Here is a 25885-nt window from a genome sequence, read left to right on the forward strand (position 1 = left end):
GGGTCGGGGGCGGGGAGCCCGGGGCGCCTCCGCGCGGCGCGGCTGGACCGCGGACGCAGGCGGCGCGGGGGAGAGGGGCGCTCTGCTCCCGCGGGCCACAAGCCTTCGGAGACAGCCGCTTCCGCGGAGCTTCCGCTGATCCCGGACTCGGCAGGTCCTGCCCCCCGCGTCTCCTCTTCCCCGGTTCCAAGAGGAGGTCAGGAGCAGCCCCATACTGGTCCCCCGCCCACCCCCTTGGGGGAAACTGATGCTGAAAGAGTCGGAGGATGTCGCGCAGGGGGACCGCCTGCACCAGCGCGGGAGGGAAATTAACTGGGGCCGGGGAGACGATCTCCCAGAAATGTGAAACTCTGAAGGCTTGGTTCTAGAGAGTCCTAAAATTTATCCCAATGACAACTGCTCAGGGGCTGTGCCAGGAACCACACCCTGGGCTGCCAGACCCCGAGGGAAAGTCACTCTGAGCTCATTGGATAAAATGCCCATCCGAAAAGCCTCAGAGAAAACCCAGAACGCACCTGCATTCCAGTCCTCCTCCACCTTTCTCAGTGTCCCACTAGAAACTCTACCACCTCGGCAAGAACTTTCCCAGTTTCTCAGAAGCAGTAGGATGACTTTCTAAAATCTACTTCGAAATGTTGTGTGTTTGTGTTATCTTATGGGGAAATAATTTTAATTTCTTTACCTGACAAGTCACCAGGTCTCAGTTCAGCCCAGCGAAGGAATTATGATGATGAAATGTCAGGCACCGCCAGACCAAATCAGGTATTCAACTCACAGGGGTCAAGGTCAGCTTGAGATTCGAGAAAAGTTTTATAAACATATTAATATTTATTGAATATGTGACAACTAAAAAGTGATTTAAAGAAAGACAGTAAGCAGGATTCTGTACACCGAGTGGCTTATTACAATCTAGTTAGAAGGAGAGAACACAAGTGAAATGAAAATGAAAATACAAGCATTAATTGCCAAGTAAACTCAGTATCATCTGATTGCATCAAGAGTGGCAAATTTACATGCCTTCAAGGACCATGTAAGTAAGGAAAGTGGGCAAGGTGAAGACTGACAAATGGAAGGGCCTGTGTTTTGCTTAGGGAGGGCAGACATGGGAATATGGGTGTAAAATAGCCAGATCTTCAAATTCTTCAAGAGAAGGTAGAAATGTGCATTTCACATGAAATCTCTTGGTTTTTATATGGCAACCACGAGGATTTAAAAAAACAAACTAGGGGGCGCCTGGGTGGCTAAGTTGTTGAGCTTCTGCCTTGGGCTCAGGGCCTGATCCTGGTGTTCTGAGATCCAGCCCCACATCAGGCTCCTCTGCTAGGAGCCTGCTTCTTCCTCTCCCACTCCCCCTGCTTGTGTTCTCTCTCTCGCCGTCTCTATCTCTGTCAAATGAATAAATAAAATCTTTTTAAAAATTTTTTTTAAAAATAAAATAAAAATTAAAAAAAAAAAAACAACTAACTAAACTTCAGATTGGTCCAAATAAATGCAGTTCAGTTACAGCCCAGAGTCTACAAGTTTGCAACCTGTATCCTGCACTACGTACAGCACAGTATTCTGGGACACCTGTCTGGCTTAGTTGGTGGAGCAAGTGACTCCTGATCTCTGGGTTGTGAGTTCGAGCCCCATGTTAGATGTAGAGATTGCTTAAAAATAAAATCTTTATAGAAAAAAAATCCTTTTAAAAATTTTTTTAAAAATCAAAGCACAGGGCGCCTGGGTGGCTCAGTCGGTTAAGTGTCTGCCTTCAGCTCAGGTCATGATCCCAGGGTCCTGGGATCGAGTCCGGCATTGGGCTCTCTCTGCTCAGCGGGGAGCCTACCTCTCCCTCTCCTCTCTGCTCATGCTCTCTGTCGCTATCTCTGTCTTTCTCAAATAAATAAATAAAATCGTTTAAAAAAAATAAAAGCACAGAGTTCTATATACCATGGGGAATACAAAGATACTGGTGACAGCCTCTAGAGTTTGCAAGCTAGTAGTGGAGGAAGACATTTTATAAAAAATAAAAATTAAAAAAAAACTCAATAGATGGCACAAAGAGAGGTGTGTGTTTGTTTGTATGTAAGCTCTATGCCCAATGTGGGGCTTGAACTCACAACCTTGAGATCAAGAGTTGCATGCTCTATCAACTGAGCCAGCCGGGCACCCAAGGGAGATATCTTTGTATTACTTGGAGTTTTTAGTTGCAAGCAACAGAAACTGACTCTGGCTCATTGAAACAGAAAAGGAACTCATGAGAAAGAAACAGACACCTCCAGAAATGCTGGGTCCAAGTATAAGTGGAATCCAAGCTCTTTAGCTGTTGTTTTCCAGCTGCTTCAGTAGCTGTCTTCCACGGGCCATTCCACTACAAAGCCAGCTGCTTCCAGTTGTTGGGGTCCACGGTAGGGCTAGTGAATCTAATAGGATAGCCAGTTTCTTCACTCCTTTCACTGTAAAGTTAGTTCCTTAGTCAGATGCTGTTACGGACCCAATGTTTGCATACCCACAAAATTCATATGTTGAAACCTTACCTCCCAATGTGATATCAGGAAATGGAGCCTTAGGTAATTAGGATTAGATGAGGTCATGAGGGTGAAGCTCTCAGGAGTAGGATTAGTGCCCTTATAAAGTCATGAGAGAGCTTCCTTCCCGTTTCTGCTCCCCACCATGTGAGGACATATTGAGAAGTCAAAAAGTCTCCAACCCAGAAGAGGTCTCTCACCAGAACCTAACACGCTGGCATCCTGATCTCAGACTTCCACGTTCCAGAACTCTGAGAAATAAATTTCTGTTGTTTAAAAGCCGCCCAGGCTATGGCAATTTGTTCTAACAGCCCAAACTGACCAGCACAGGTGCCATGATGTATGTATAAGACACTGTGATGGCGAGGGGCGCCTGGATGGCTCAGTCGGTAAGCGTCTGACTTGGGCTCAGGTTATGATCTCGGGGTCCTGAGATTAAGTCCCATGTCAGGCTCTGTGCTCAGCATGGAGTCTGTGTCTCCTGCCTCTGCCCCTCCCCACGCTCATCCTCTCTTTCTCTCTCAAATAAATAAACAGAATCTTAAGAAAAAAAAGAAGATACTGTGGTGGCAAATAAGGTCTTCATTAAACCCATGTAGGAGGATGGTGATGGTAAAAGCATCACTGGTGGGAAAAGCAAATCCAAATTCAGGAGCCTGGGTGGCTCAGACGGTTGGGAGTCTGCCTTCGGCTCAGGTTGCAATCTCCAGTTCCTGGGATCGAGTCCTGCGTTAGCCTTAGCGAGGAGTCTGCTTCTCGTTCTCCCTCTGCCTCTCCACCTGCTTGTGCACTCTCTCTCTCTCTCTCATGAATAAAATCTTTAAAAAAAAAAAAGCAAATCCAAATTCAGTATAAATCTCTTCCCAGGGGCACCTGGGTGGCACAGCGGTTAAGCGTCTGCCTTCGGCTCAGGGCGTGATCCCGGCGTTATGGGATCGAGCCCCACATCAGGCTCCTCTGCTATGAGCCTGCTTATTCCTCTCCCACTCCCCATGCTTGTGTTCCCTCTCTCGCTGGCTGTCTCTATCTCTGTCGAATAAATAAAATCTTTAAAAAAAAATAAATAAAAAATAAATAAATAAATCTCTTCCCAAAGAGATTGACTCACTGCATCCACCATGATAAAAAGAATCCATTATAATGATTCCTTCAAAAACGGTCACCCAGCAATAGCAATAGCCAGGTCAGCCTCTCCTTGGAGAAGCCCACGCTGAGCTTATGATCCCAATAAACTGGCACTGGCTTGACTAGGGAAGGAGGTTGACCTACATCCACAAGGTAGGTCTTCTTGTCCCATAACTTAGAGCTTCTTTTGCAGAGGGGGCATTTTGATAAGTATCCATATAGGACACAAATAGTCCCGCTTTCTCAGTCTGCTCTGAGAGGTTCGTCTATGTCCTCTCTCCCAAATCTTGTCACCAATCTAAGTCCCTGACCACTTGGCCCATGAACTGGTAATAGAGTCTTTCTCAAGACAAAGAGAACCATAAGAATACAACTCAAAACCTCTACCCACTGGGAGACTTCTTTTTGCCATTGTCCTTTCAAGACGATTTGCAAGTGCAACTATAACAGCCCCTCCCAGCTGATGCCATTTGTAAACCAAGCTCAAATGTCCTCCTTAGTCACCTGGTCATGCAAGCTTTCCATGAGGCTGTGGCTGTGAATTGAGGGAGGGATGGTAGTAAAACAAGAAGAAACATACTTGGAGTCACATGGTTGTGTCTTCTCCGAGCAGTGCTCAGGCCTGCTCTTATATGGTCCATGTCCTCTTGAGGAACAGGGCACTACCGGGCACTTTATGGCCAAGTGGGACAGATACTCAGTTAATAAGCCACATGGGTCACGTGGTCACTGGTACTCCATGGCCAGGCTGTTGATCTTGACAGGGCCCAGGAGAAATTTCAGAACAGTTTCTAAAAAGGAGAATAGTTGTTAGCCAAAGAGAGCAAAGCTTTGCTCCAGAACCATAAACACAACAGAGGGATGCTCTTTTGGCCACAGGCTCTGTACAACATCCCAACACGTGGCTGTGCAGAGAGCACCGGCAGATCCCCTGGGTCATGGGGACCACTGAGCAGAAATCCTTGCACTGTAGCCAGCCCCTGCTAAAGAACCTTCTCCCACTCTGTGCTGTTGCTTAATGTTAGCAAGCTTTCGGGTCATTTGGAAAACGCGTGAAAGCAGCATATATACAAATGTGGTATATATTTGCATATATGTAGTCTTGTAAATCTGAGAGAGCTGCCAAGTATCCGGCACTGTTGGAAGAAAGCACCACACCCCACAGTCAAACTTCTCACTCCATTATATGTTAGATGGCTACTGCCATTCACTCTTCTAAAGACTTGCCTTTAATTCCAGGTAACACATATCTTGTTGAATTATTTTGCCACAAGTTGCTGTGGGGTTTTTAAATCTCAAACCTCAATATTAGATGCATGTTCTCCACCATCCACCTCAAATGACTATACAGGCACAGACCACCCTCACCCCATTTCCCTGCGAGTCTACAGCCTACAACCAGCCTGGTTCTGGTTTCTTATCAGTTGGGTTCCTGGTTGTAAGCAACAGAAACCAGCACTGCCTGCTCTAAGCTCACAGAATCTTTGCGAGCACCCAAGAACCAGCTTCTGATTCTTCATCCAGGAAGTGCTACAAAATTAGGCTCCTAATCCAGTGAAGACAGCATGGCTGTCGCTGCCTGGCATGAGGCCCGGCTTGTCCGGATAACACACCAACACGAGGCGCTGGGCCCTGTTCCACAGCCCCGCTAGCTTCCAGCTCCAAGGCTGGGGTGTCTGCGCCCGAGTGCAGAGTCTAGTTGCCGGGGAGGCCAGGATGGCAGCACCTAGGTTTCACTCCCGTCATGTGGAGGGTTCCTCCAACCTGGGAGGGGACAGAGGTGGAGTGAGAGATGACACACAGAGAAAGAAGTCAACGTGAGTTGACTTGGACTGGAGTGACTCAGAGAGTGATGGATCACAGACCCTCAGTTAAGACTCAGAAATTCAGCACAGGAGCTGGTTTAGGAAGGAAGTGATTAGCTCTGTGACCTTAGCTCACTCAACCCTGATGCAGCCCCAGGTTCCTTACAAATTAGTGGAGGGGGCTGGGTAGATTTGTACTTTCCAACACGTTAAAATTAGAGCATCTAATGGAAACTAGAGGACTGGGGCGCGTGGCGGGCTCAGTTGATAAAGTGTCCAGCTCTTGATTTCGGCTCAAGTCATGATCTCAAAGTCGTGAGAGCCAGTCATGTCGGACTCCTTGCTGGGTGTGGAACTTGCTAAGGATTCTCTCTCTCCCTCTGCCCCTCCCCTCACCACTCGCGTGCATGCTCACACTCTCTCTCTCTCAAAAAAAGAAAGAAAGAAAGAAAGAAAGAAAGAAAGAAAGAAAAAGAAAGAAAGAAAGAAAGAAAGAAAGAAAGAAAGAAAGAAAGAAAGAAAGAAAGAAAAGACTTTCCACACTCTAAGACTGAAAAAAAAAAATTACCATGATTAAAAAAAAAAAAAGAGGGGCACCTGGGTGTCTCAGTCAGTTAAGCGTCTGCCTTCAGCTCAGGTCATGATCCCAGGGTCCTAAGATCGAGTCCCTCATTGGGCTCCCTGCTCAGCAGTGAGCCTGCTTCTCCTTCTCCCTCTGCCTGCTACCCTGAGGAAACTGTTTGTGATCTCTCTCTGTCAATAAATAAATAAAATCTTTTAAATAAATAAAATTTTTATTTTATTTATCTTTTTAAAAGAAATTTATTTATTTATTGAGAGAGATAGTAAAAGATAGAGCATAAGTAGGGGGAGAGAAAGAAGCATGCTTCCCGCTGAGCAAGCCTGACGTGGGGCTCAATCCCAGGACCCTGGGATCATGACCTCAGCCAAAGGCAGCCACTTAACCTACTGAGCCACACAGGTGCCCCAGCTTTTCTTTATTAAATGAGAAACTTGAACTCAAATCCCAGTACCTAACTTATATTCTCAGCTTTGTGTTTTAAATAGCTCATGCAATTCCTGATCCAGGCTCTTTAGCAGTGATCTCTTTAAATGACAAGAGACTGTTTGCAGCAGCAGGTGATAAAAAAAAAAAAAATTGAAAGGACTTGTATAACCACTGGAACATTTACAACAGTAGAAATTATATTTAAGTTATATTTAAAGCTCTTTCTTTTCTTTCATTGACAAATGTGCTTATAAAATTTCTTGTGGATTTTAGATCCAAACATTTTCATAGCTAGTAATTCAAAATAATGATGAGGTTCTAATTTGCAGAACACACAGGCATTTTTAGAATGGTCAACTCACAGCCTGGACATTACGTGTGGCACACCGGTCACAGACAAATTTTCTGATATAAAAGTATGCAAAGGCAGAGTTTCTGAGCGGCGTGCACCAGAACCTCCACTCCCCAGCCCCCCAGCCCCGCCCAAACACGCACGCACGCACGCACACTCACTCATAGCTCCCGCTCCACTGCATTGCTCCTCACGATCCTTGCGCACCTGGGACACAAACCCCGCCAGCATCTTTACGCAGGCAGTGACGTGCCCTGCATCTGACTGCCAATGGTGGCCTTTTGCTCACTATCAGACCCCACTCTCTTAGGGCCATCAGAGGATGAGGCCATAGTGGACAACTCGCTGAGGGCTGCACCTGCCCAGATCTCATTCGCTGTGCGCTGGTGTGTGTCATAGCTCCCTGCTTTGGCAGGTCTGGATTAGGTCATCCCTACGGTTCCTTCCACGCTAATGTTGACGATTGTGATCCTGCCATGTTTCGTCTTAGGCAGGCTGAATTTGGCTTATTGGTGGGGAAACAAAGCAAAAATGTCCAGGAGACCGTTTGAAATGTGGACTGAAGCTCTGCAGAAATGGATGCTAGAGGAGCAATTTGAGAACCAGCCTCTTTGAGATGAAAATGGCGGCCATGTGGATAAATGAAACAATCATGGAAGAGGGGCACCTGAGTGGCGCAGTCGGTTGCGCAGTCTGCTCTTGGTTTTGGCTCAAGTTATGATCTCAGGGTCCTGGAATCAAGCCCTGAGTCAGGCTCCACACTCAGCGTGACGTTCGCTTCAGGATTCTCGCTCTCCCTGTGGGCCTCCCCCTGCTCGCTTGTGCGCGAGCACTCTCTCTCTCTCTCTCTCAAATAAATAAATGAACCTTAAAAAAAAAAAAAGGGGGGTGCCTGGGTGGCACAGCGGTTGGGCGTCTGCCTTCGGCTCAGGGCGTGATCCTGGCATTGTGGGATCGAGCCCCACATCAGGCTCCTCTGCTGTGAGCCTGCTTCTTCCTCTCCCACTCCCCCTGCTTGTGTTCCCTCTCTCGCTGGCTGTCTCTATCTCTGTCGAATAAATAAATAAAATCTTTAAAAAAAAAAAAACTGTCATGCAAGAGAGTGCAGAGAGAGAAGAGTACCTCATACAGAACTTAGGGAATCACTTACATTTCAGGAACTGGAGAGAAGTCCAGAGAAAGATCAGACAGTACTAACCCTGGCTCTGGGACAAGACACAGTCAAATGGAAACCAAAGACTGATTGTGGAACATGTGCCCCAAAGCTGCAAACCTCAAATCCTACTTTTCCTCCTATCTCTTTAGCCACTCTCCTCATTTCTTTTGTGCACTTGTGTTCCCCTACTTATTGGCTCAGATGTCATGATTTTCAAGCTTTTGTCCTGCTTACAAAGCTCCTAGATCCTCCAGTCACTCCCATGGTTTGAGCTGCCCTCATGAGTTCCTGTTCCCCAGACCAGCATCTCTTGTCCAGATCTGCACTCTGATCACTTGTTTCTCAAGCAACCTTTCGATTTGTTGTCTCACTTCCTTGGGACCAGGGATAAAAGCCCCCTGAATTCAAGCCCGAATATTCTGCTCGCCCCATCCTCTGTGCAATCCACCGGTCTTTATTTTGCGAGGAACACAGCCTGGCTCCAGCTGAGAAAACAAACCCCATTTGGGGACCTGAAGACTTTGCAAATTTCGAAGCCCCCTACACAGTGAGATAGGGTGGCCAATTTATCCCAGTTTGCTAAGGACTTTCCCAGTTTGGGCACTAAAAGGCTGGCATCCCAGGAAACGTCTCAACTCCAGGCAAACCAGGTGGTTGGTCACCCTATAGGGAGGTGACCTTTGTGAGGTTGGCAAGAGCAAACACCTGGAAAAAGAGTAGCTATGCCTATCAAGTACCTACATTTTGAATATTGGGGTGGTGGGACGAGGAGCAAATACATTCTAGCTACTCCCTAGGGCCCCTAGGGCCTTTGCAGAGGTCTGCAGTAGCAGGTGGGGGCACTGAGGCAGAGAAATTTGAGTACAAGGTGAATGTAGCCTCATTTAAACCCACAGGCTGGAGAGGCCCAGGGACTTTGGGGATGTATTTACATAGCCAAGATGACACCATATACACCATTTTGTCCAGTGCATTGCATCTATGACTCTACAAAACATTCTCACAATTTAATGGTTTCAGAATGTTCCATCAAGAGGTTTTTGCTTGCTTCAAAAATTTTCCTGTTATAAACAACAACTTTTTCCTATTCACAATTTTGTACTAAAAGCTTTTTTTTTTTTTTTAAGATTTTATTCATTTATTTGAGAGAGAGTGAAAGAGCACGAGCAGGGAGAGGGGCAGAGGGAGAGGGGCAGAGAGAAGCAGAATCCCCACTGGGCAGGGAGCCCAATGCGGGGGTCAATCTCAGGACTCGGGGATCATGACCTGAGCCAAAGGCAGACGCTTAACGGACTGAACCACCTAGGTGCCCCCGTGCTAAAAGCGTTTTTTCCCTGTATTTAAACTGTTTATCAGGGCGGCTGTCTGGCTCAGCTGGTAGAACGTGCAACTCTTGATCTTGGGGTCATGAGTTTGAGCCCCGCATTGGGGGTGGAGTTACTCAAAAAACAAATTAAAATTGTTTATCGACAGTAATTTAAATGTATCATTGATTAAGTATATACATTATGAAATGTTATCTCATTCAATCCTCACAGCACTGCTCTGGACTAGGTATTATTTCCCCTAGGTAGAAACGAGATCCCAGGGGTTACAGAATTTGCCCAGGTCACATAGCTAGTGCGTGGAGCCAGGATTTGAAACCAACACACCATATATAGTTTAAAATGTGTTGATGGTGAATTTTTATTTGTTCAGAGCTGCATCGTCTCTTGCCTACATTTGCTCTACTGAGCCTCCCCCGAGCCTTACATATGCATCTCTTTATTTTATTATTATTATTATTTTTTTTTTTTGAGAGAGAGCATGACTGGGAGGGTGGGGGAAGGGGACAGAAGGAGAGGAAGAGAGAGAATCTTAAGCAGGCTCCGTGCTCAGCACGGAGTCCGATGCAGGGCTGGATCTCCTGACCCTAAGATCATCAAGCGTCAGATGCTTAACTGACTGAGCCCCCCAGGCGCCCTGCATCTCCTTATTTTTGATTACGTGTTGTGCAAGTGATCATGTGTGTCTCTCTCTTGCACTTTTCCCACTGTGTTGTATTTGCTTGTTCACACATCTGTTCAGCCTGCAAGTGGAGAAAGCCCCTTGAGGGTAGAACTGCTCCTCATTCATTCCCTTCCAGCAGATCTAGCATGATGGAGACTCAAGAGAGATTGTTGTTGAGTGTGCAAAAAGAGACATCGATCGATCGCTTGAGAGTGAAGGGAAGGACTATTTCAGGGTTGAAGGGACTGGAACAGCTTGATGTGTGAGGGCTGACAGTCTTGTACATGCTCAGAGAAGGTGGTATCATTGGGGGAAAGGACTTGAGCCAGGCAGACAAGCTATCCTGGCCTGTGGGAATGGGGGAAGCAAACGTAGGGGGCTGGGAATGTCCTTGGGGTGCCTTCACTTACTCAGTAACTATCTATTAAGCACCTACTATATGCAGTTAGTACATACAATGCTACTTCGGATAGGGTGAGGAGGGAAGGCTTCTGTGAAAAGATGACATTTTAACTCAAATCTGAACATTACAGAAACCATCTATGTGAAGATCTGGGGAAGAACATTCTGGACATAGTGGACCCAGCATATTTGGGATACAACAAGAAGACTAAGTGTATTGGGGCAACTCTGTGGTTCTGGGCAGGTTTCTTAACCTCTGTTTCATCATATGAGAAATGAATGATTATAGTATCCACGTCAGCGTTGTTATGAGTATTAAATAAGAGNTGGTTCTGGGCAGGTTTCTTAACCTCTGTTTCATCATATGAGAAATGAATGATTATAGTATCCACGTCATTGTGTTGTTATGAGTATTAAATAAGAGAATGGGGGCGCCTGGGTGGCACAGCGGTTGAGCGTCTGCCTTCGGCTCAGGGCGTGATCCCGGCACGATGGGATCGAGCCCCACATCAGGCTCCTCTGCTATGAGCCTGCTTCTTCCACTCCCACTCCCCCTGCTTGTGTTCCCTCTCTCGCTGGCTGTCTCTATCTCTGTCAAGTAAATAAATAAAAATCTTAAAAAAAAAAATAAATGAATAAGAGAATGCACAGAAGGAGCCCAGTACAGTGCCTGAAACTCAGCCGACACTTAATAAAGTTTTGTGATAATGACACTGGCATGAGTTTTTTATTATTTATTATTTTATTAATAGGAGAACACTGAGAACTGTGTGGAAAGTAACACAGAACAGCCCAATGTTAATATTCAGGCCTCAGTACCTGCCTGGCTTGGTTGGTTAAGCGTCAAACTCTTGATTCTGGCTCAGGTCATGATCTCAGGGTCTTGAAACCAAGCCCCACCTCAGGCTCTGTGCTCACTGGGGATTCTGCTTCTCTCCTTCTCCCCCTGTACCTCCCCCCCAACTTGCTCTTTCTCTCTCTGTCTCTTTCAAATAAATAAATAAATCTCAAAAAATAAATGAACAAACAAAAAACGCAAAGAGTAAAAGGGTACCTGGGTGGCTCAGTCAGTTAGGCGTCTGACTTTGGCTCAGGTTGTGATCTCAGCATCCTGGGATCGAGCCCCACGTTGGGCTCCACACTCAGTGGGGAGTCTGTTTCTCCCTCTGCTAGTGCTCTCTCTCTCTCTCTCCTAAATAAATAAATAAATAAAATTTTAAAAATTTTGAAAAAGAATACTCAGGCTTCAGGTGTGGATTCAGCCCTGGGACAATCACATAGGAGCCTCACCTGCCTCATTTGTTCCCTCTCTGAGCCTTAGTTTTCTCAGCTGCAAAACAAAAGTAAAAATAGTACTTAGGATTATTTTAAGGCTTAAATGAAAAACACACAGCATGTAACACAGAGCCTGGTATCATGGGAAATTCTCAAAAAGTTTCTCTTTTGATTATTGTCTTTGAAGTACCTGGAGATTAAAGCCCAACACCCCCCCCCAGGAAGAACACTTTACCTCATGTCAGCCTGGAGCCCGTCTCTGACTTCCCCTGTAACTCTGTTAGCTGGGGGAACAATCCATTTGCAGCACAGAAACTTAGATGTGTTTTGTTCTTTACATCCAGGTGTGTATTAGCAATGCACTTCTTGTGGAAAATAATTATTTTACTAATTATACAAGAAAAGAATTAGTAGACTCTCCTGATTTCAAAAACTAAAACATTATAGGGGTACCTGGCTGGCTCAGGCGGTAGGGCCTGCAACTCTTGATCTTGGGGATGTGAGTTCGAGTCCCATGTTAGGCATAGAGCTTACTTTAAAAAATTAATAAATTATAAAATTCTAATTAAACCACAATGAGGCTATGTCACATCCACCAGGATAGCTATAATTTAAGAAAAAAGGAGGGGGAGGGGCGTCTGGGTGGCTCAGAAGGTTAAGCATTTGCCTTCTGCTCAGGTCATGATCTCAGGGTCCTGGGATCAAGCCCTTCATTGGGCTCCCTGCTCAGTGGGGAGTCTGCTTCTCCCTCTCCCCTTGTCCCTCCCCCCGCTCACGTGTGCGTGCACACTCTCTCTCTCTCTGTCAAATAGATAAATAAAATCTTTTTAAAAAAAGAAAAAGAAAAGAAAAAAAGGAGGGGGATAACGAGTGTTGGTAAATACAGGGAAATTGGAACCCTTACGTATTTTTGTATAAAATGGTGCGGCAATGTTGAAACCACTTGGGTAATTTCATAAAAGGTTCAACATGACTTACCATATGATGCAACAGTTGTTCTCCTAGGTACACAGCCAAGAGAATTGAAAATCTGCGTTCATGCAAANTTGAAAATCTACATTCATGCAAGAACTTGTTACACAGATGTTCATGGTAGCATTACAATTGCCAGAAGGTGAAAACAACCCAAAGTCCATCAACTAATGAATGGATAATCCACAATAGTATAGCCATACGATGCAATATTATTTGGTCTTTAAAGAGAAGGAAATTATGATGCAGGCTACAACATGGATGGACTTTGAAGACATTATGCCAAGTGAAATGAGCAGACACAGAAGGACAAATAACGTATGATTCTGCTTATATGATTTCTCTAGAGTAGTCAAATCCATTGAGACAGGAAGTAGAGGGGTGGTTGCCAGGGGCTGGGGGGGGGATGGGGAGCTAGTGTTTCAATGGGTATGGAGTTTCATTTGTGGAAGATGAAAAAGTTCTGGAGATGGATGTGGTGATGGTTGCACAACAGTGCAAACGTACTGAATGATACTGAATTATATACTTTTTTTTTAAAGATGTTATTTTTAAGTAATCTCTACACCCAACGTGGGGCTTGAACTCACAACCCTGAGATCAAGAGTCACGTGCTGCACCAACTGAGCCCGCCAGGTGCTCCTGAACTGGGTACTTAAAATTTTTTTTTAAAGATTTTATTTATTTATTTGACAGAGAGAGACAGCCAGCGAGAGAGGGAACACAAGCAGGGGGAGTGGGAGAGGAAGAAGCAGGCTCCTAGCGGAGGAGCCTGATGTGGGGCTCGATCCCAGAATGCCAGGATCACGCCCTGAGCCGAAGGCAGACGCTTAACGACTGCACTTCCCAGGCGCCCCTGAACTGGGTACTTTAAAATGCCTAAGATGAGGGGTGCCTGGGTGGCTTAGTGGGTTAGGCATCCAACTCTTGATTTTGGCTCAGATCATGATCTCAGGGCCATGAGATCAAGCCGAGTCAGGCTCTGTGCTCAGTGGGGAGTCTGCTTGAGATTCTCTCTCTCTCTCTGTCTCTCTGCTCCTCCCCACCATGCTCTCTCTCTAAAATAAATAAATAAATCTTTAAAAATAAGTAAAATTTCTAAAACGCTATATGGATTTTATATTATGTATAGTTTTCCACAATTAGAAAAACTTATGCTTAGTGAAAGAGGCCAATCACTAAAAGCCACATATTACATGATTGCATTTATATGAAATGTCCACAACAGGCAAATTCATAGAAACAGAAAGTAGACGAGTGGTTGTCGGGAAATGAGAGAGGGGAGAATGGGGGAGTGACTGCCAGTGGTCACGAGGCTTCTTTTTGGGGGTGCTGAAAATGTTCTGGAACCAGATAGCGGTGATGTGGGGATGGCTGCACAACCTTTTGACTACACTAAAACCCACTGAATTGCACACTTATTTAAAAGGGTGAACTTTATGGTATGTGAATTATAGCAATAAAATTAGTAAGAAATACATAAGTGGTGTTAGCGATGGAGAAAAAATTATAAATATATCTTAACTCGTCCTTTTTTTTTTTTAATTATTTTTTTGAGTGACCTCTATACCCAGAGTAAGGCTCAAACTTACAACCCTGAGATCAAGGGTTGCAGGCTCCGCTGACAGAGCCTGCCAGCCACCATGACTTCAGCCTTCTTTAATAAGTTCTTCTCATCCTTTCAGCAATAAAGTTACCCTCAGCTGATAGGGTTTTTTTGGTTGTTGTTTTTTTTTTTTTAAGTAAACTCTACCACGAACGTGGGGCTTGAACTTGCCACCCATAGATCAAGAGTCACATGTTCTACTAAGACAGCCAGGCTCCCCTGATACTATTATTATCCATTAGTAAGGTTTCTAGTCCCTTTTCTAACATTTAGAGACAAACAGACAGACACAGACAGACGGAGAAAAATACGCAAGGTGATTTGTGGGTTTTTCTTTGTGATTTTTATACTTTTCTAATTTTTTTCTTTTACTGTGTCTATGTTTCCACACCTTCCTTCCCCCACTTCCCACCCCTGCCATGGGCTTGCTTTCTGTCTCATTTGGACCCTGCTTCCATGACCTAGTTTTGTCTTTAATCAAATCTTCAGGAACCAATTCATTACTACTAGAAATGATCTAACCAGTTTTATTTTGATCATTGCTAAAAATCCTTTTTCATTTTTGGATAACACAATCACAAAGTGAAGACTGTTACCATTTCTTTCGGCCAGTAAAAGACAACGCTTCTGAATAAAATATGAAAAAACATATGCCAGCAGGTTTACCTTGATGATAAAAATGATCGCGGCTGAAAGCGACGCCCACCAGACAATGGTTTTAGATTTGCCGTGCGCTCTGAGAGCCGTGGAAAATGTATCGCCCGGCATCTTGATAAGGAAATCAATTACTTACCTCATTCTGAGTGAAGGGAATGAAAAGATTAGAAAAAAATAATAATAACCCAAAGGGCAAGAATAAAACAAACTGGGAAGACACGCATTTCAAGCTCGTAGGGCTTTGCCTGAAAATAGTCTTTAGGCCCCAACTATTTTTTTTTAAGATTTTTTAAATTTATTTATTCGACAGAGATAGAGACAGCCAGCTAGAGAGGGAACACAAGCAGGGGGAGAGGGAGAGGAAGAAGCAGGCTCATAGCAGAGGAGCCTGATGTGGGGCTCGATCCCATAACGCCGGGATCACGCCCTGAGCCGAAGGCAGATGCCCAACCGCTGTGCCACCCAGGCGCCCCATAGGCCCCAACTATTGATGGCGATTTCTATCCCTTCATTCCTGAGTCCTCTGAAGCCACCGGGAACACCCAGCCTGGAGAAGCCAGCTGCCAGCCTTCACAGCTTTGTCAGGACGGTGACAGAGTTGCCTCTGATCCCCCCCACCCCAGGCACACCGTTCAAGAATTCGCAGCACCCCCTGGCCTGGCAGCAGAAAACAAATTTCGTTTCTAGGGGGCAGCTACACACAGCTTCTTTTCTGAACAGGCTTTCCATCACACGGTTTGGGCCCCCACTGCTCCCTGGAAAGTGCGAGAACATAGGAAGTGAAGCAAGTACAGTATTGCAAAGCCCCAGTGAGTCCTCCTAACAAGTCATCTTCCCCAAGCAATACGGGATAGAATAGTTTGATTTCCCGACCGTCGAAAGCCCACCCTGAGTTACTGTAGGCTTCATCATCTCCTCACTCTTACACATGCCGCTTTCTCAGCCAGGAAGCTATAAAGCCAAGTGTCTTAGGAGATTCCAAATTTTATTAAACATTTATTTGCTTTACTCAAAAGTGAATATATGTTAGCTCGATCATAAAACGAACGACCTTTTTTTTAGGGGAAGAGAAGGGGTAAATGCAACATGGGATTCATTTGCCAGCTGATGCTGAAGGCATAGAATAAATAAGAAGCTTCTAGGGGAACGCTCCCCACACCTCGGCTGGGATGGTGTATCCATGGATTGAGACTGGAAGGAAAGGCTCTGTTTTGCCCTGCCCTGGGAACGCATGCACGCACGTGCACACACACACGTGCGCACGCACTGCACATGCACACAGTGGATTGCCCTGAGGGCGGTCATGGCCACGCTGGACCTCATTTCATAGGCTCTGCCCTCAGCCAGGGCTACCGTAGTCTTAAAGCACTCGCCACCCAGGGCTGTGCCTTGCTTTGCTGACTCTCCACTTTCTGTCACGCTTAGAAACTAGAAGCAGATCACAGAGGTAAGGAACAGAAGGCATGCCTCAGCCTGTTTGCAAGGATCGGATCCCTTGGCTGGAACAGCGGCCCAGAGATGAAGAGACAGAACCCTTCTAGCAAGGGGTCCCAGACTGTCTGTAGCTCTGCCTCCTTCCTGACTCCTCCGTTAAGGGACCCGGGGCTCCCTCTAACTAGGAAGGGCTGGCCAGGGCGTTACTAGCTCCTCAGTCTAGCCTTGCTTGCAACCCTTTCCTTAAGGAGGTCACATGTATCTTTGCCCTTTAAACACTCAGAGTGCGTTTTGATCAGAAGAATTTTTTTCTTTAAGTTATATTTATTTAAGTGATCTCCACACCTGATGTGGGACTCGAACTCACGACCCCATGATCAAGAGTCACATGTTTTTCCAACTAAGCCAGCCAGTCGCCCCTTGATCAGAATTTTTAAAGTGTGTCTTGGAAGGATTCGTGGGAAGACCTGATTTGAAATGTTTTACAAAGAAATGGGGTTGTAGTATTTAAAACCCAGATCACTCTGGATCTGAGGGGCTGGGATTTAAAAACAGATTTCAAGATGAGTCTTGAGCAGTTGGAAGATGCGGCAGTGCTCCTAGGCTTGGGCAATGTCCTTGTTCTTTTCCAGGAGATGATGAAAGGGACCAGCCTTGGGGTACCTGGGATGTTCAGTCAGTTAACCATGGGACTCTTGATTTCGGCTCAGGTGGTGATCTCAGGGTCATGAGTTCGAGCCCTGCTTCTGGGGACTGCTTGGGTTTCTCTCTCCCTCTCCCTCTCCCTCTGTGCCTCCGCCCCCTTCCCCACACCCTCACTCTTTCTCTCTTAAAAAAAAAAAAAAGGGGGAAAGAAAGAAAAAGAAAAGGACCAGCCTAACCCTCTGGGCATCTTCCACTGGGTAACGTCCTCATCCCTTTGCCAGACCCACCTGAGTCGGGTCCGGTGGTTCCAGACCAACAGCAGGGACGCCACCTCCAGGCCAATCCTGAGAAGTGTAGTTTTGTGAGCCAGACCCTGGACACGTTCATTCCAGGCAGTATGTATCTGCAAGATGAAGGGCAAAGGGTCTGGGCTCCTGGGTTAGGAACAACTTACCCCAGGCAATTAATTCCAGAATGGGGTTTCTTAGGGATCGAGAATCTGAACAGTCCATGCCCTGCTTTCCCATCCTGATTGCCCCAAGTGACCTCAGAAAAGAGATGGGATTCCATCTCTCCAGCCTCACTGTGTGTTTTCTTTCAGGGATTACTCTTTATTTCTAACATGTCCTTTACCTTCCTCCAAACCAGCCAAACCTACATCCTCCAAGTCAACTCTTCCAACCTGTCTCAAGAAGTCCCCAGACTAAGTGACTTCTGCTCTGACACGGTGTGAAGGAACCTATGATGGCTAATGTACGTGACTTGGGGTGGGGGGGAGACGTTGCTAGCTACTGAGCCAGGCGGTGTGCAGCGAGGGGATTTCCCATCACCTGACAGCCAGCAGTGCCTGGAGCTCACTTGGTTCTGCTCCTATCTGATCAAAGTCTTCAAAGAGCTGGACATTCACATTTGCCAACTAAGCAGCCCAAACTGTCCAGCAGAGAGCCCGTCACATTAGCTGAGGATGGCAGGAAAGCCCCACCTCCAAAGCCCCACAGCCTGAGAACTTTGCGGTCGTGCCAGCTTTGTTGCTGCAGGTCTAAGCAATTCTGCAGGACCATCACCAAGTTGCCTGGAATTCAAGTTCACCCAAACGTACAGAATGAACAGGACCCTCTTCCTTTGGAACAGCCATCCATGCCCTGGCAGCAGGATCCTGCATATCAGTGTTGAGATCGGACATGACACCACTCCGCGTGTCATCGAGGATCACTCAAAATCCTGAACATGATCGTTCAAGGGGACTTTTGGTGACCCTATGATCTGGAAACTGCCCCTTAAGTCCATCATCTCTTGGGTCACAAGTACTCTGGCCGAGAATAAGCAGCAGTGCTCCTGAAGATCAATGGCCGCCTTGATGCTCACGGCCATCACATCATCACGGTGGGAAGCTGGTACCCCAACTAGGGTGGCATTGTTCAGCCTCTCTACACGGGACCTTACCACTGGATTCCTGGAAGAACACGTCAATCGAGCTCTAGAGAACTCTATCTGCTGCTCCCTGCTCACCAGGAAACACAGCTGCACCACTGACCATAACTCTGCAAAATTTGCATACAGTTCACCACATTCCCATGTCCACAATACACTCACACACGCAACCTTTTAAATCACCAAGCACCTTACCAGCAAGTGGTCAGGACCCCAAGGGCTTGCACCCTAAGGATGTGCACCAGAATCAGAACCAGAGGAGCTTTTAAAAAACAGAGGTCCCACCAGAAAGAAACACTTATGTGGCCACTTGGTTTTCAACAATGGCATGAAAGCAAACCAGTGGGAAGAGGAGGGTGACTTCAACAAATATTGCTTGGAAACTGGATATCCATATGGAGGTAAAGAAACAAACCCCAGCCCCTTTACCTCACACATCATATATGAACATCAATCCACGATGGATCCTAGACCTAAGTATAAAAGCTAAACTTTAGGGGCACCCGGGTAGCTCTGTTGGTTAAGCGTCCGACTCTTGGTTTCTGCTAAGGTTGTGATCTCAGGGTCATGACCTCAGGGTCGTGGGACTGGGCCCCGTGTTGGGCTCCATGTTCAGCAGGGAGTCTGGTTGAGATTCTCTATCTCCCTCTCCCTCTGCCTCTCCCCTCCCACGTGCATGTGTGCTCTCTCTCTCTCTCAAATAAATACATAAATCTTAAAGAAAAAAAAAAGCTAAAACTTTTAAAGTTTTTAGAAGAAAACACAGAGGGGCACCTGGGTGGCTCAGTCAGTTAAGCATCTGCCTTTGGCTGAGGTCATGATCCCAGGGTCTTGGGATCAAGCCCCATGTTGGGCTCCCTGCCGTCTCCCACTCCCCCTAATTGTGCTCTCTCTCTCAAATAAATAAATAAATTCTTGAAAAAAAAAAAGAAGAAAACAGAATATCTTCATCACTCAGATATAGGCAAAGGTTTCTTAGGACACAAAGCAACAACCCTAAAAGAAAGAAATTAATAAATCAGACTTATCAAAATTTAAAACTTCTGCTTATCAAAAGACATCATTAAGAAAATGAATAGATGAAGGGCGCCTGGGTGGTTCAGTCAGTTAAGCCTCTGACTGCAGCCCAGGTCATGATCTCAGGGTACTGGGATGGAGTCCCACACTGGGCTCCCTGCTCAGCGGGGGGTGGGGGGGTGGAGGGGGTCTGCTTCTCCTTCTTCCCTCTGCCCCTCCAATTCTTTTTTTTTTTTTTAAAGATTTTTATTTTTATTTATTCGACAGAGATAGAGACAGCCAGCGAGAGAGGGAACACAAGCAGGGGGAGTGGGAGAGGAAGAAGCAGGCTCACAGCAGAGGAGCCTGATGTGGGGCTCGATCCCATAACGCCGGGATCACGCCCTGAGCTGAAGGCAGACGCTTAACCGCTGTGCCACCCAGGCGCCCCTGCCCCTCCAATTCTTAAAAAAAGAAAGAAAGAAAATGAATAGATGAGCCATGGACTGAGTAAAAGTATTCTCAAAATGTATATCTGACAAAGGAAAGGTATCCAGGATATAAAAAGCATTCTTAAAACTCAATAATGAAAACAATCCAATTTTTAAAATAGGCAAGGGATTTGAAAAGACGCTTCACGAAGACAGATGGATAGCCAATATGCACAGGAAAAAGCAGTCTCCGTCACTTGGCCATCAGGGAAATGCAAGCTGAAATCACAATGAGATACTTCCACCCTGCCACCGAAATGGCTAAAATTCAAGACTGAAAATACCAAATGTCGAAGAAGATATAGAGTAACCAAAGCTCTACATTTTGGGCGAAAGTTTAAAATGGCTCAGTTGGCAGGTGCCCGGGTGGCTCAGTTGTTAAGCGTCTGCCTTCGGCTCAGGGTGTGATCCCGGCATTCTGGGATCGAGCTCCGCATCGGGGTCCCTGCTCAGTGGGGATCTGCTTCTGCCTCCCCCTCAACCCCACCTCTCCACTCATGGGCTCTCTCTCTCTCTCTCAAGTAAATAAATAAAATCTTCAAAAAAGAAAAAGAAAACAAATGGCACAACTTTGGGAAAATGTGTGACAGTTCCTCATAAAATTAAACATCTACCTTACGACCCAGCACATCTATTCCCATGTATTTACCCAAGAGAAATGAAAACATATGGCCACACACATATACAAAGTTGTACAGAAATGTTTATGGAAGCTTTGTTTGTTTGTTTGTTTTCCTTTAAGTAGGCACCGCAGCCAATGTGGGGCCGGCCTGAACTCAAGATCCCAAGAATTGCATGTCCTACCGACTGAACCCTCCAGGTGCCCTTAGAAAGTCATTTCTTCAGCCTCCTGCTTGAAACCAACAGCTTCAGCAAACTGCCGGCCTTGACTCAGGGCCAATGTAATTTACTTTGAAATGCATGAAAAATGAGGTGGGCTGATGGATGGAGAGACTGGTGGAGAAATGCACAGTTGCGTGATAAAACAAATAGTAAAATGTAAATTATAGAATCTTATGGTGGGTATATTGGTAATTACTACACAATTTTTTCCATTTCTCTGAGGCCACAGGAACACTAAACTAAATAGGCAATTTTTGTTTCTGCAGTGGCAAACATATGTGGATGCTTGTTATACGTCTGTCACCTGTTATTGAAATAGTCCATAATAAAGACATTAATTAGCAGGTAAATCAATAAATGTCCCCTGGTGATTCTGACACCTGCCTGTGGGGCTGACAGCTTGGGTCTCACAGAACGCCTAGGAGTTACACGGCACTTACCTGAAAGGCTGGACGGGAGGCTCCGATGGCTGCTGGGACAGAACATCACAAACGTAATGGTTTACAATCACACACATCTGCTATCTCCCAGTTCTAGAGGTCCAGAGTCAGACATGGGTGTCACTGGATTAAACTCAAGGTGTTGGCAGGGCTTCTTCCTTCAGGAGACTCTAGAGAATCAACTTCCTTGCCCTTTGCAGCTTCTAGAGGCCGCCTGCATTTTCTGGACTCATGGCCACTTCCTCCACCTTCAAAGCCAGCAACAGAGCATCTTCAAATCTCTCACCGACTCTGGCTTTTCTGCCCCCTTTCACGCTGAAGGACCCCTTGTGACTCCACGGAGCCCACCCAGATAATTCAGGATGATGTTCTTGTCTTACGGTCATCTGATTAGCAACCTAAATTCCATTTGAAACCTTAATGCTCCCTGGCTATATAACGTAACATCATCACAGGACGCCAGCATCTTTGGGGAGCCATCGTCCTGCCTACCGCAGGACTCTGCCCACACGGAAGTGGCTCCCGAGGAAGGGCAAGCACCGGGATTCCTGACACACACGTGCTACCCAGCCTCGATGAAAATGGAAATGTCAGTTCTCACAAAGCCATGGCAATGCTCTCCATTCACGTGGGGCCCCCTCATCCTCCACTGCCCCAGCCTACCCTCCACACCCCCACAACCAGCCTGGACAAGTCAGAGGGGGCAAGTGTGACATGTGGGACAGGAAACGCTGAATCCCCACTGGACTTGGGACCAACTCCACCATTTGGTGCTAACAAAAGGGTGTGAGTTGATACATAGATGGTTGGCCCCATCTCCCTGTCAAGAACTCCTCTAGGGAAGTGAAGACATTCTACCGGGTAAGTGAAGAGATGCGGTCCCCTGCTTAGGGGAGTTGGAAGGGTCCGGGGCCTGCCCCAGTTCTGGCCCTTTACTTGACTAGCCCGGCAACCCCCAAAGCCAGCCCCGATCCTCTGACACCCGCAGGAAACCCACCCCCACTTCCCCAGCTTGATCCTCATCTGCTCAAACTTTTCTCTCCTCTTCCTAGTTCAGGACGTCGGTCCCATGTTCCTTCCTAGGTGTCTCCTCACGAATGTGAACCCCAGTCCTCCTGTGGAATTTTTGGCTCCTCCTCCTCCAGCTTCAGGGAGGGAGGACTCTTTGATTCAGGCTTCCAGTTCTGAGGACTCCACCTGGCCATCAGGGGCCAGGGAAGGTCTAGGCCCCAGCACCCCTGTAAGGAGCATGGAGAGAATTAAATCCTTTTGTGCTGGACATTTGTCATTTTATTTTTAAAGATTTTTTTAAGTAATCTCTCTACCCAACATGGGGCTCGAACTCACAACCCCAAGATCAAGAGTCACACGACCTACCAGCTAAGCCAGCCAGGAGCCCTGACATTTGTCATTTAACATTATTTCCTATACACAGATTCATGTGTCAATGGGGTCCATTATACTGATACACCATATTTTGCTTTGTTGTATCTATGTTTTAAGCTTTTGGGACATTGCCAATCTACTGCTATTACAAATATCTCTGCAATGAACATCTTTATTCAAATTACTTCGGTTTCCTTTTGGGTTATCTCCTTGGGACCAATTTGCAACCAAAAGATAATTGAGTTGAGGTATTCATTTGTTCCTTCTTTGAGGCACATCCCTTTTCACTGGGAACATCCCCCTCCATTTTATGGTTCTAATGTGCTTTCAAGCAAAAGTCCCCACCTGTCCTGTCCCAAGGGTGGCTGTTTGAGCCAATTTGCTCACGGTAGATTAGTAACAACAAACCACAAGTCTCAGTGGTTTAACGCAGTAAGAGTTTATTTCTTGGTTGTATCATTGCTTGATAAGGGTTTTTGGGAGGTGGAGGGGCAGGACATGGGGAGGCCCTTTTATAAGCAGAAATCCGGATATAAGGTCCTTCCTTTTAGTGTCTTCAGGGTTCTCTAAGGTTTCTTGGGGGCATTTCCATTAGACCTGTGCATGCATCGACCATTAATGAGCAGAGAGTAGGAAGACTGGGAGAGGGAGTACACTGTAGGAGCCAGCTCTGAAGCTGTACACGTGAGCCTGCCATATTTCATTGGTCAGAACTAGTCACATGCTTCCACTGGATATGAAGGCACGTGAGAAGTGTAGTCTTCCGTGCCCAGGAAGAAATGAAACAGAGGCCAACACACAGCAGTGTCTTTGCCAATGAGAGCACTTCATACCTGAACATGAGATTGTCCAATAATAGGCATTTGGCTTAGGTAGTTTATCAGAATTATTCTGGGGGATTGCTATGGATCCTGGGAGTCTTTCTAAGGCTGAGAGCTATGCAGCTTTTGCTAACATGGAGGTGGCAGGACTTCTTTCCCAGCAGAGCAAGTGAGGAAGGCTGCTGGAAAACAAAGCCAGGGGCATGGAGAATCAAGGAGCTCAAACCCCTGGGAGGTGCTTTGAGCTCTTGGATCCAAGATCAACTCTTCTGGATAAATTCCCTTTGCCTGAGCCAGTCTACGTTGGGTTTCTGTCACCTACAACCAAAGGAGTCCTGACTAATAACACATAGGTCAAGGGATAAAAAGATTTAATAATGTTTGAAATATATTTCTAGAATGTTCTCTAAAACATCCTTGACATCGTGTAATGCAGCTTGTTTCCCCAACTTTTGTTTTTGTAACTTACATTTTTTAAGCAAACCTTAATGTTGTTGTATTCAAATGTTTTATTGCTGGAAGAATGGAGTCTTTTTTCACAGTTTACATGCTGTGTTTCTTGGGTTTATCTCTTCTAACCATATGTTAAAGATATTGACTTTATAAGTCTGGATAAAAGCAGTTTTATGAATCTTACCTTCCTTATATATTGTGAAGGGTGACCTCTTACTGGCTACATCCATCATATAGAAATGTGCACAAAGCCTTACGTAGGTGGTTGTAGCAGGAATGTCTCTATTCTCTCAACAGAAATTTACGGCTTATTATGAGAGTTAATACAGCACAAGGGTTGAGAGCAGAGGTCTTGAGGCCAGACTTCCTGGGCTCAAACTCTGGTCTATGTATTACCAGCTATGTAACCTTAGCAATAACATTGAGCTCCTCCTCAGCTCACAAATGCAGACAACACTTCCTTGCAAGTTTGGTTGTTTTTTTTTTTTTTCTCCTATGAGGTTTTTTATGAGGATTGGATGAGGTAATGCATATAGAATGATCAGAACAGTAACTAACTTCAGGAAACACTCATTAAGATGCTGTTTTGGGGGGGCTCTTAGGGGGCTCAGTCAGCTAAGCGTCTGCCTTTGGATCAGGTCATGATCCCAGAGTCCCAAGTTCAAGCCCCACATCAGGCTTCCTGCTCAGTGGGGAGTCTGCTTCTTCCTCTGCCTGCCATTCCCCCCACTTGTGTTATCTCTCTCTGGCTCTCTCTCTCAAATAAATAACAAAAATATTTTTTTAAAAAGATGCTGTTTTGGGGGCCCCTGGGTGGCTCAGTTGGTTAAGCAACTGCCTTTGGCTCAGGTCATGATCCCAGGGTCCTGGGATTGAGTCCCACGTTGGACTCCCTGCTCAGTGGGGAGCCTGCTTCTCCCTTTGCTCCCCCCCTCTCCCCTCACCAATTGTTTTCTCTCTCCCTCTCAAATAAATAAATAAATAATTTTTTTAAAAAGATGCCGTTTTTGTTAATATCATTACTGAGCACCTAGAGTATGCCAAACATTGGCCTGGGCACTTGGGATATAGCAGCAAAGAAACCAGATAAAACTCCTGATTGCCCTATGGAGCTTACATTCTTTTTTTTTTTAAGTAGGCTCTGTGCCCAATGTGGGACTTGAATGCACAATCCTGAGATCAAGAGCTGCATGCCCTACCAGCTGAGCCAGCGAGGTACCCCTGGAGCTTACCTTCTAAAATAGACTAATTAAATAAGGGAAATATAGGTGATTAATGCAGTGGAGGGAAATAAAGCAGGGAAAGGAGATCTAGAGTAATGGGGAGAGATGAAATTTTATAGAGGATGTTCTGATAAAGGCATCACTGAGAAGGTGACAGTCAAGTACACACCTGAGGAAAGGGAAGAAATGAACCTCATGGCTACATGGGAGAAGGGCAGAGGGAGAGGCAAACACAGAGGCACTAAGGAAGGGACAGACCCAGACACACTGACCTCCATACTGGTTGGAATTAAGTGAGTGGTAGGAGAAGTCAAGGCAAGGGGGAGGGATGGGACCGGATCACGTGGGGCCTTGATGGCCTTCTTTGCAACACCTTTGGATTTTGCTCAGAATAAGATGGGAGCCACTGGAGAGTTTTGAGCCAGGGAGTGGCCTCAGGTGGAATGTTTTAAGGGCACCACTCTGGCAGAAGCAGAGAGGCTAGCTAGGAGGCTACTCAATAATCCAACTGGAAAAGAATGGTGACAACGTGGAACAGGCTGCCAGCAGTGAAACCAGCAGAGTGGAGTCAGAGTCTAGGTATATACCGCAGATAGAGAGGACAGGATTTGCAGGTGGATAAGATACAGGGAGAAAGAGAAAGGGAGTCTTCAAGGATAACTCCGAGAGGTGCCTGGGTGGCTCAGCTGGGTAAATGTCTGACTCTTGATCTCAGGGTTGTGAGTTCGAGCCCTGTGTTGGGTTCCACACTGGACATAGAGCCTACTTAAAAAAAAAAAAAGGTTTCTTAAAATAAAGAAATACAGAGGCACCTGGGCGTCTCAGTCAGTTAAGCATCTGCCTTTGGCTCAGGTCACGTTCTCAGGG

General features: G+C 46.0%; 1 long non-coding RNA gene and 1 other non-coding gene across 6 annotated transcripts; both read right to left on the minus strand.

The window, feature by feature from the left end:
- Positions 1-51: 51 nt before the first annotated feature.
- Positions 52-25885, minus strand: LOC117795476. 5 transcript variants are annotated; one of them, XR_004619518.1, is made up of 8 exons: positions 25831-25885; positions 22133-22373; positions 21136-21383; positions 17222-17337; positions 11636-11675; positions 4213-4423; positions 2256-3325; positions 52-790 (listed from the first exon to the last, which is right to left on the minus strand). It is a non-coding gene; the product is annotated as an uncharacterized LOC117795476 (long non-coding RNA). The 5 variants fall into 5 exon arrangements; XR_004619513.1 differs by lacking the exons at positions 52-790; positions 11636-11675 and having other exon boundaries at positions 1795-3325; XR_004619515.1 differs by lacking the exons at positions 52-790; positions 11636-11675; positions 17222-17337 and having other exon boundaries at positions 1795-3325.
- Positions 20658-20753, minus strand: LOC117795835. Its single transcript, XR_004619989.1, has one exon. It is a non-coding gene; the product is annotated as a small nucleolar RNA SNORA2/SNORA34 family (small nucleolar RNA).

This window comes from Ailuropoda melanoleuca, chromosome 13, assembly GCF_002007445.2.
Source record: "Ailuropoda melanoleuca isolate Jingjing chromosome 13, ASM200744v2, whole genome shotgun sequence".
Classification (NCBI taxonomy): domain Eukaryota; kingdom Metazoa; phylum Chordata; class Mammalia; order Carnivora; family Ursidae; genus Ailuropoda; species Ailuropoda melanoleuca.